A 9,856-nucleotide genomic window follows, 5' to 3' on the forward strand; every position below is an offset into this window, starting at 1 on the left:
TGAAACTTTTCATGCAATGAACACTTTTGATATTTCAACATGTTTGTCCCACGCCGGGACAAAACGAAATGAGAAAAATATCAGAATTTCTGTTCTCCAACCAACTCCAGACTTGTCAAAGGTTCAGGTAATGTGATTCCACGGTAACTTTGTCAGTTTCAAAGAGTTTGAACCAACCTAGGAAGGCATGGCTGGCACACTTGTCACAGCAAATCATGCTGGGAATTTCTATTACAGGCTTGTGTTGTTGACAAAAGCTTAATGATGGTAAATGAAAACCAGCTAGGAACTAACTATAGATGATGTGTATGCATTTGAATGCTTTTGTAAACCTAGAATATATAACATTCCAATTTTTCAATGAAGAACACACGTCATGAGATAGTTGAAGGGACAGATTTTCAGCTGGTGCACATTAGTGCAGATCCATTGAATTCAATGCAATAACGCTGGCTCTGTTTAGGTTTAAGAACTCCTATAATTCCATCAAAACTGCTATGAAACACAGTACTATTTAGCTGAGAAGAATGAGAAATTATTGGCTTAATTATTATTTGTACCTCGGTAGCACCTCCAAGAGCATTAGTCATGGACCAGGACTCTATTGTGCTAGGTGCTGTACATACACACAACAAAAAAATGGCCCTTTTCCTTTTATATTTCAGACTATGTGCCTGCCCCATTACAATTTTATCTGAAAGGCATGTGCATCTGTCTCTAAAGTGAACACATTGAGCTGAAAACAAAGAGAGTGGACTGACACCATAGTCCTGGGTCAAGTGAAGCAATACTTTTACTACCCATACTTCTCTGATAGTCCCCAATTCCTGCAGACTGTCCAGCGGCATTTAAACAACAGTTTCTAGCCCTTGTGTTCGCAAAGATATTCTTCCAAACAGGATGTGGCATTGGCATGTTCTCAAATCTTCAGACACTGCTGAGAGGTGAATCTCAATGGAGTGTTGAGATTTAAATAGTCATTATTAGGAGTCAGAGTGAACGCCGAGCCCTGTCATTTCACCATAAACATCCAGCAATTCTAGGACTGTGGCCAGAGATGGGCCAAATACGACAACCTTTCTGCCCCCCGCCTTTCCTGTTGTGAGTACTGATGTGGGTCAAATTCAGAGTACTCTGATTGCAAAGTGGTTGCTTATGTAGCTGCTATTTTGAGACTCCACATTCATTCTAAATAATGTTCATGATGTGTTATTTGTGTGATGGTAGCACCTATGTATCATGCCCCAGGTTGGGAGCCCAGTGTGCTAGGAGCTGTACAGGCACATGATGAAAGGAGAGGCCCTGCTGCAAAGATTTTAAAATCCAAACACATGACAAGATGTAACAGGTGGAGATAGGCAAACAAAGAAGGGCGGGTGAACAAGGTAGCTGTGAAACCAACACATTTAGCAAGGTGAGCTGCCAAGCAACTCCTGCTCATTGCGTAGCCATAACCAGTGCTGTGTAAGTGCCACCGCAGAGATGAGTCCTACAGAAGAATTGAAGGAGGTCGGTGTAGTGGTTTGGTGGATTTCTTTTACTTGGAGCTTCACTTAGAACATGGCCCCGTGTTCTGCATTTTGTCTGCTCTCGTGTTTTATGCGACTTGCGGGGGATGGCATGGGGAGACAGTGGACACGTTGTCCTTTCTAGAACGCTTTAAAACAGAGATCACCTCCTGCACTGCCTTGGTCCAGAAGCTTGAAGGAACTTTCTGGGGTGCAGGAGGCAAATATTCTACAAATCTCAGTACTGGCCCTGGGATTCGCTCCAGCAGAACATCGGGCAGCAGTCTGGGGCCGAGGGCAGTTTACACATCTCGTTGAGTCAGAGCTGAATACAGTTGTCCATCTCGTTAGTGGTTGCCGGAGTCACACATTAGCATCTAATTTCTGTGTTGGCTCAGAGTTCCTCCATCATGTTTGAGATGCCGTCACCCTTAAAACTGCATGGAGGGCTGTGCTGATGATGACAACCTGCTGCACACCAGGCAGACGATGGTTCCAACAGGTGCAAATAAGCAATGCACGCTGCCCCCAAGAAGATGTGCACACCTCCAGAAGAAAAGACCTACACCCGGAGTTCCTGTGGATTTGCCTTAACTGGCTACAACATCCCTGTCACGCTGGCTGGATTAGGGGGGCCCTTGAGGTGTATTCAGGAGCTCTGATTACCCCCTTCTACTCCAATCTCGCGTTGGGGATGTCACGCTGGCTCGATTGGGGGGGGGGGGCATTTATTATATTATTTAACATCAGTATGTCAAAATCATAATAATTCATCTAAGATATGCTGTATCAGGTACTGCTAGAAAGTCTAGAATGTGCTAAGTAAGATGATGATGTTTATGTTCATGTGTTATGTGTGTAATGGAAGTTATGGATATGGTTGATATATCTGTATTTCAAATTGTGCCGTGTCTGGGTGACACCCAGACAGGATGGCTGCAGCACTAGCCTGCTTAATGGCCCATTAAGGAAATTCACAGGTACAATGGGCCCAGGGGGAGAAGCCAGGGATATACCTGATGAGTCGCCAGGACTTACTCATATGACTCTGGACTCCATCTTATTCCTGTAAATTTCCACAAGCAGCATGGCAAAGACCAAAGGACATAAAAGGCAACTGCATGACATCCATTTTGTCTTTAGTCATCAGTCTTCACCTATCTCTGGATCAACTCTTCTACAACTGAACTAAAGCTGTGAAACAAAGGACTGAGAGCCATCCAGGTACTGGATGTACACCAGAGGGACTATACAAGCCTGCAAACTCCTCAATTCTACTAGAAACCTGATGTATATGGACTTTCAAACCAATTGTATGTATGTGTTTGCTTTAATCCTTTAACACTTCACTTATAGTTTTTCTTTCCTTTTATAATAAACCTTTAGTTTTAGTTACTAAAGAACTGGCTGGCAGCATGGTATTTTGGGTAAGATCCAAACTTATATTGATCTGGTACTGTGGCTGACCCTTTGGGGTCAGGAGAACCTTTTTGGTAAAGAGCATAGAGTTTAAATAACTGGTCTCTTTACTGGACCTAGTGGCTGATTGGGAGCCAGACTGAAATGCAGTAAAGGGGGGGCTGTGTATATTTTGTTTTGGCTTCTTGATAACCAGTGTGGGGAATCAGAAGCACTGGTTGTGGCTGGTTGGGAAGTCTGACTTCAGTGTCACCCACCAGTGCTTGGAGAATCTGCTCTCCTTTTACAGCCTGCCCTGACCTTGGCATTCTCAGGTGGCTGCCCTAGGCACGGACGGGTCACAATCCCTTGCGGTGGCCATTCACGTCCAGGGCTGCTGGTCCGGTTCTAATCTCGGACAAACGATGGAACATCCGGGCTAACAGCTACGTCCTTGCAGAGTGGCAGCAGCTCTGGGCTAGCGAGACAGGCGTGCTGGTGAACTTCAGAAGCCCCCGTTGACACCCACCAGTTTGCGACGTGATGCAGATCCTGGACTAGGTTTAACAGGTTGCTGACTGGACCAGCCGGAGTGGCTGCCACAATGCAGAAACTTGGCCTAGCCCGATCTTCTTCCCAGTGTGACTGTGAGGCAGCGGCAGCGCAAACGGTTAAAGGCGTGTTGGAGCAGCACCCAAGTGGAAGGTTGGAGGGTGGATTGCAACACTTTGCTACCCTTGGTGCACCAGTTAGATCGTTGAATAGTCTAGATATCGACTTGACACACACGTAAGAAGGGGACCGGGTGCTTCTCCCATGCCGAAAAGGCAACATGGAAGAAAACACAAAGGTGGTTTGATAGAAAGCCAGACGAGTTGATGATGAAAGGTGGACATCGCCGGTGGCGTGGAGGCAGGTGTCAGCTGTCCAGTATCCTAGTGCATGGGGCTATGCGATGGAGGTCCTGTGAGGCAAAGGACAAGTGGTTTGTGATTGATGCAGTGGGAAAGTGGAGGGATGCAAAGAGGGTGATGGTGCAGGTGGAACAATGAGCCAAACAGCATTTTGAATGGACTGGAGTCGGTCAGATTAGACGTGTCAAAGCTGGAGAGCTGACGGTTGCAGTATCAAAATAATGAGCTGAGGAGGGCGACGGTAATGGATCCACTGGCGTTCGGTAATGCTCCCGGCCAGAGCATTGGAGTGCAAGTGAAGTTTGAGATGATAAAAGTGTAATAATAAAAAATACCTGTGTTAAATTCAGGCCAAGCAATTGTTCTTACGGTGTGAGTTGTGACTGGAGAATCATGGACCGTATTGGCTAGTGTAGAGCAAGTGGAAAGGAAAGCGTTTGATCGGACAATAACGAGAAGTGTGGAAAAGGTGCTCACGGAGAGCACCCAACCCTCCTTCCCTTGAAGTCGAGGGTAAAACTTTCAGTGGCATCAGGATTGGTCCCGGAGACCCGGCAATGAAAAGATTCTGTGGTATGTCATGTGGGTTCAGAAGGCTGAGGAGAGATTTAAAGAAACAAGCGCCCTCGTCTCCCACCGAAGTCAGTGGGAGAAGCACGTTGCAGGACTGAGAGCTAGAGGAACCTGACAGGAATCTTCCCTCCCTGGCGGGGTGAGTTGTTACAGCAAATCAATCAGGAAGCCACTTTTCAAAGGGGATATATGAGAAGGCACGTGGCTCTGACATCTGCTACAAGCTCGTACAGCACCTTCTATCTTCATTGATCCGAAATTCATAGAGTTTAAGGCCAGAAGGGACCATCAGGTCATGTAGTTCCAGCTCCTGTATGTCACAGGCCGTGACATTTCACCATCACTCCTTTATGGAGCCCAGTCACGTGTTTGAGTCAAGCACATCTTCCAGAAAGACGTCCAGTCTTGCCCTGAAGATGTCAAACGACGGAGAATCCACCACATCCCTGGGTCGTTTGTTCTCACAGTCGATCACCCTCACTGTCAAACATTGTGTCTAATTTGAATTTGTCTGGGCTTCAGCTGCCAGCCACCGCTTCTTCTTCTGATTAAAGAGCCCTCGAGTGCCAGGTGTTTCCTCCCCTTGACATGTTTAGAGACTCCATGATCGAGGCTACCCTCGACCTTCTTTTTAAGAAGCTATACAGATTGAGCTCTTTAAATCGCTCACCGTCAGGCATTTTCCCCAGCCCTTGAATCCCTTTTATGGCTCTTTTCTGCACCCTCTCCAATTTGTCAGTGTTCTTTTAAAATGCAGACCCCAGAAGTGGACACAGGATTCCAGTATTGAGCTCCTCAATGCTGTATACAAAGGTAAAATCACCGCCCCAGCTTATACATCCAGAAAGCCCATGAGCCCTTTTTTCCACAGCATCGCACTGGAAACTGATATCGAGTCACTTGTGCTCTATCACCTCTACATCCTTTTCAGAGCTGCTGTATTCCAAGATTCTGTAGATTATAGCCCATTCCTTCTTCCTTCACATATAACTTTTGCCTTTGGCTTCTTTAAAGTAAGTTTTCTTTGAATGGGCCCCCACTTACTCATTAATCCAGATCACTTTGTCTGACTGCCCTGCCATCATTATTTACTGCTCTAATAATCTTTGTGCCCTCCACATTTTATAAGCAGTGATTTTATATTTACTTTCATATCACTGATGGATCTAGTACTGATCCCTGCCAAAACGCGCTAGAAATTCCCCATTTGATGGTCTTTCCCCATTGACACCTATTTTTTTAGATCTGTCAGTTAGCCAGTTCTTCCCCCGTTGAATGTGTCTCTGACTGGTATTGTGTAGTACTAATTTTTTAATCAGAATGTTGTCTGGTACTAAGATTCCTTACAAAAGTCTATTACATCTATGTAGCTATTTTTATCAACCAAACTTATCTCATTAAAGAATGAAATCAGGTTTGTTTGACAGGACTATTTTCCATAAAACCATATTAACTGGCAGTATTTGCATTCTTGTCCTTTACTTCTTTATTAATTGCATCTCGTATGAGCTTTTCTGTTATTTTGTCCTGCATTGATATCTGTATAACTGGCCTATAGTTCTCTGGGTCATCCCATTTGCCCTGTTTAAATATTGGCACATCATTAGCACTCTTCCAGTCTTTTGGAATTTTCCTGGTCTTCCAGAATTTATTAAAAATGAATATCAATGCACCATAAATCTCCTCGGCCAACTCTTTTAGGACTCTTGGATGCAGTTTATTGGTGCCTGATTATTTATCTGAGCATCTCAAAGGACTGTGCAGACAATTTCAGTCTTGGGATGCCCCCATTTACCAGTAGGGAAACAAAAGTGCAGAAAGGTTAAAATGACCTGCCCAAGTTCATATAGCTGTCATTGGCAGAATCAGGAATAGAGCCCCGTGCTAGTGTCTTGCCTTCACTCTTAAGGCCCAATCTTGCAAAGATTTGAGCATGCCTTAAGGGAGTGGGGGAGTGGTAGATATGCTGGAGGACAGGGATAGGATATAGTGTAACCTAGACAAATTGGAAGATTGGGCCAAAAGAAATCTGATGAGGTTCAACAAGGACAAGTGCAGAGTCCTGCACTTAGGACAGAATAATCCCATGCACATCTACAGTCTGGGGACTGACAGGGTAGGCAGCAGTTCTGCAGAAAAGGACCTGGGGGTTACAGTGGACAAGAAGCTGGATATGAGTCAGCAGTGTGCCCTTATTGCCAAGGCTAACGGCATATTGGACTGCATTAGGAGGGGCATTGCCAGCAGATCGAGGGAAGTGATCATTCCCCTCTATTCGGCATTGGTGAGGCCGCATTTGGAGTATTGTGTCCAGTTTTGGGCCCCCCACAACAGGAAGGATGTGGACAAATTGGAAAGAGTCTAGTGGAGGGCAACACAAATGATTAGGGGGCTGGAGCACATGACATATGAACAGAGGCTGAGGGAACTAGGCTTGTTTAGTCTGCAGAAGAGAAGACTGAGGGGGGATTTGATAGCAGCCTTTAACTATCTGAAGGGGGGTTCCAGGGAGGATGGAGCTAGGCTGTTCTCAGTGGTGGCAGATGACAGAACAAGGAGCAATGGTCTCAAGTTGCAGTGGGAGAGGGCTAGGTTGGGTATTAGGAAAAAGGTTTTCACTCGGAGGGTGGTGAAGCACTGGAATGGGTTACCTAGGGAGGTGGTGGAATCTCCATCCTTAGAGGTTTTTAAGGTGCGGCTTGACAAAGCCCTGGCTGGGATGATTTAGTTGGGGTTGGTCCTGCTTTGAGCAGGGGTTGGACTAGATACCTCCTGAGGTTCCCTTCCAACCCTAATCTTCTATGATTCTATGTGAGTAACTTTACTCAACTGCATGTAGTCCCATCTAAGCCCCATGAGTAAAGTTGTAAGTGTTTGTGTGACTTGGGCTTTAATCATTAGATCAGACTCTATTGTCCTGACAGTAATTCCAAGAATATTTTTCTATTTTAGGTATTTATGTGGCCCCATCACTGCAATATCTGACCACCTCACAATCTTTAATATATTCACCCTCATGACTCCCCTGGGAGGTAGGGCATTGCTCTTATCCCCATTGCACAGATGGGCACAGAGAGGCCAAGTGATTTGCCCCAGGTCATACGTGATCTCTGGCAGAGCAGGGACTTGAACCCACTTCTATCTCTGAAGTACTTGGCTAGTGCCATAAGTACTGGGCCAATGCGCATAGAGCATTCATATTTTAACTGAGAACTGCTTCACTTAATCAGATTTTCTCCAAACTTGGTACAATCTGCTCCCGCTTTTTCCTGCGATTACATCAGATGCACCCCTGTCTTTAGCACAGAGGTCCCCAAACTATGGCCCGCGGGCCGCATCTGGCCTGCTGACACATTTTGACCAGCCTGCTGAGTCTACTCCCCCCTCCTGGCCTCGCCTCTTTCCAACATGACGTGGGCCCAGCGCCCTGGCCAGGAGGAACCGCTCCAGCCCACCATAAGAACAAGACTGAGTGATGTTTGGGGACTTCTGCTTTAGCAGGTAGAGCTGCTGCTGTGAGACTAAGTAATCTGATCAAAGGTACGGCTTTTGGTTTTGGTTTTTCCTGGTGATTAACTTGTGTGCTAACACCAGTCCTACGTTCTTGATGCTAGTGACCGCTCACTGTTTCAAGTTACATATCAATTTTATCAATCGGCTTATGTGAAGCATTTCATAGGCTACAAAGAGATGAAACCGAACCCTGGCAGAGACACTATAATTATTTTCATAGTTGTTATAATTTCAGAAGCTCCATGAAATAGTGACTGGTGCAACAGCAGCTGGTTGGAATATTTCTTGGTATTTTTCAAGATGTTCCAAATGAATTTAAGAAACAAATGATGTTAAAATTGCTCATCACAACTCAGTGGGTCAGCTTTTTGAGAGCTGCTAAAAAAAAAAAAGGTTGTTTCAGGGTTAACATAACTTTGACGTCAGTGAATATGTTCCAGGTGTATAGGTGGATTTTAAGGCGTGAAGAGAGCGTTGTGAGAATCTCAGGTACATTTTTCCAATGTGCCTAAAGACGTCAGTGCTTACATCCCATTTTCAGAAATGTCTTAGGCCCCACAACTGCTGATTGAACGACAATATAATTGAGAGTTATCTGGATCCAAGCCGCTCAAACATTTGCCATCCAAATTATTTCCAGATCAAAAATTGTTTGGGACAAAACTAAATTTTTCACAAAAAGTGTTTGCGTTTCGTAGAAAAATTCTGAAGTTCTAATTGAAGTTTTTTGGCTGGAAACTGAAAAATTTTGGCCATAAAATTGTAGTTTTTCCTTTTTTTTTTTTTTGATGAAACATCAAAATTTCCCCACCCCCCGGAGTCACTGCCCACTCCACACGGACACAAGCCAGCACATCCTCTCTTTTAACAGACGTCCTGTGGCAAGACATTTGCAGGGTGGCCACGTGGTCTCCGTCCACATCTTCACCGCTCGCTCCAGCATCACTCCGGCAGCAGCGGCAGATGCAGCCGTTGACCGAGCCATCCTACAGATTCCTACTTCCAGCGAGCCCCGGCTCCCACCTCCACGCTGAGTGCTGCTCGCTACGCGACCCACGTCTGGGATCTCCCTAGGGACCGGCACTGGAAGAAGAAAGGGAAGTTACCTGCTGTAACTGGAGATACTCTGAGAGGTGTGGTCCCTATCTGGATTCAAACACCTCCCTCCCCCATCCCTCTGCTGAGGGCTCTGTGCCTGCCGGTCAGAGGGACCTGGAGGAGGCATCAACCCCCCGAGGCATCACTCTCTCACACACACACACACACACACACACACACACACACACACACACACACACACACACACACACACACACACACACACACACACACACACACCCACCCCCTCTCTCTCTCCGGAGAGGGATCACACGTCTCCAAGAGCTTCCAGTTGCAGTAAGCAACCTCCCTTTTTCCACTGGAGAAGCCCTCCGAGGCTGTCTGTGCGATTGGGCCCCGCACACAACACAGGCGTCTTTCCCTGCGTGACCCTTCTGCCAGAGAGAGTCGGCCGCAGCCAGGGCCAGGTTCTGGATGTAGGGGCAGAGCCGTCCCTCGGGTACGGCGAATAGGGGTGACCCCCCTGGGCCCTGCGCTTTGGGGGGCCCCGTGCCCCGGCCAGGCCCTCCACAGAGGAGCTGCCCCGCCCCTGCTGTCGCTGACGGGAGGAGATGGGGGCAATGGGCCCACAGACTCCCAGTGGGGCGCTGCTGCCAACGGGGGGAGAGGGAGACGGCCCCACAGATGCCTCCCCACAGGGCGCTGCCGCCACCGGGGTGGGCAGTGAGGGAGAGCGGGAAGGGCCCACACTGTGTTGGGGGTCCCACACAATGTCATTCGCACCAGGCCCCGCACCCCACTAGGGACGGCCCTGTCTAGGGGTCCCTGTCAATGATACAACACCAAACTGGCTCCAGCCCCCGCCCAGTCACCTGGGAAATCACACAGGGT

This window comes from Emydura macquarii, unplaced genomic scaffold (genome assembly GCF_026122565.2).
Source record: "Emydura macquarii macquarii isolate MOO-44397 ecotype Brisbane River unplaced genomic scaffold, CSIRO-AGI_Emac_v2 contig_1551, whole genome shotgun sequence".
NCBI lineage: Eukaryota > Metazoa > Chordata > Testudines > Chelidae > Emydura > Emydura macquarii.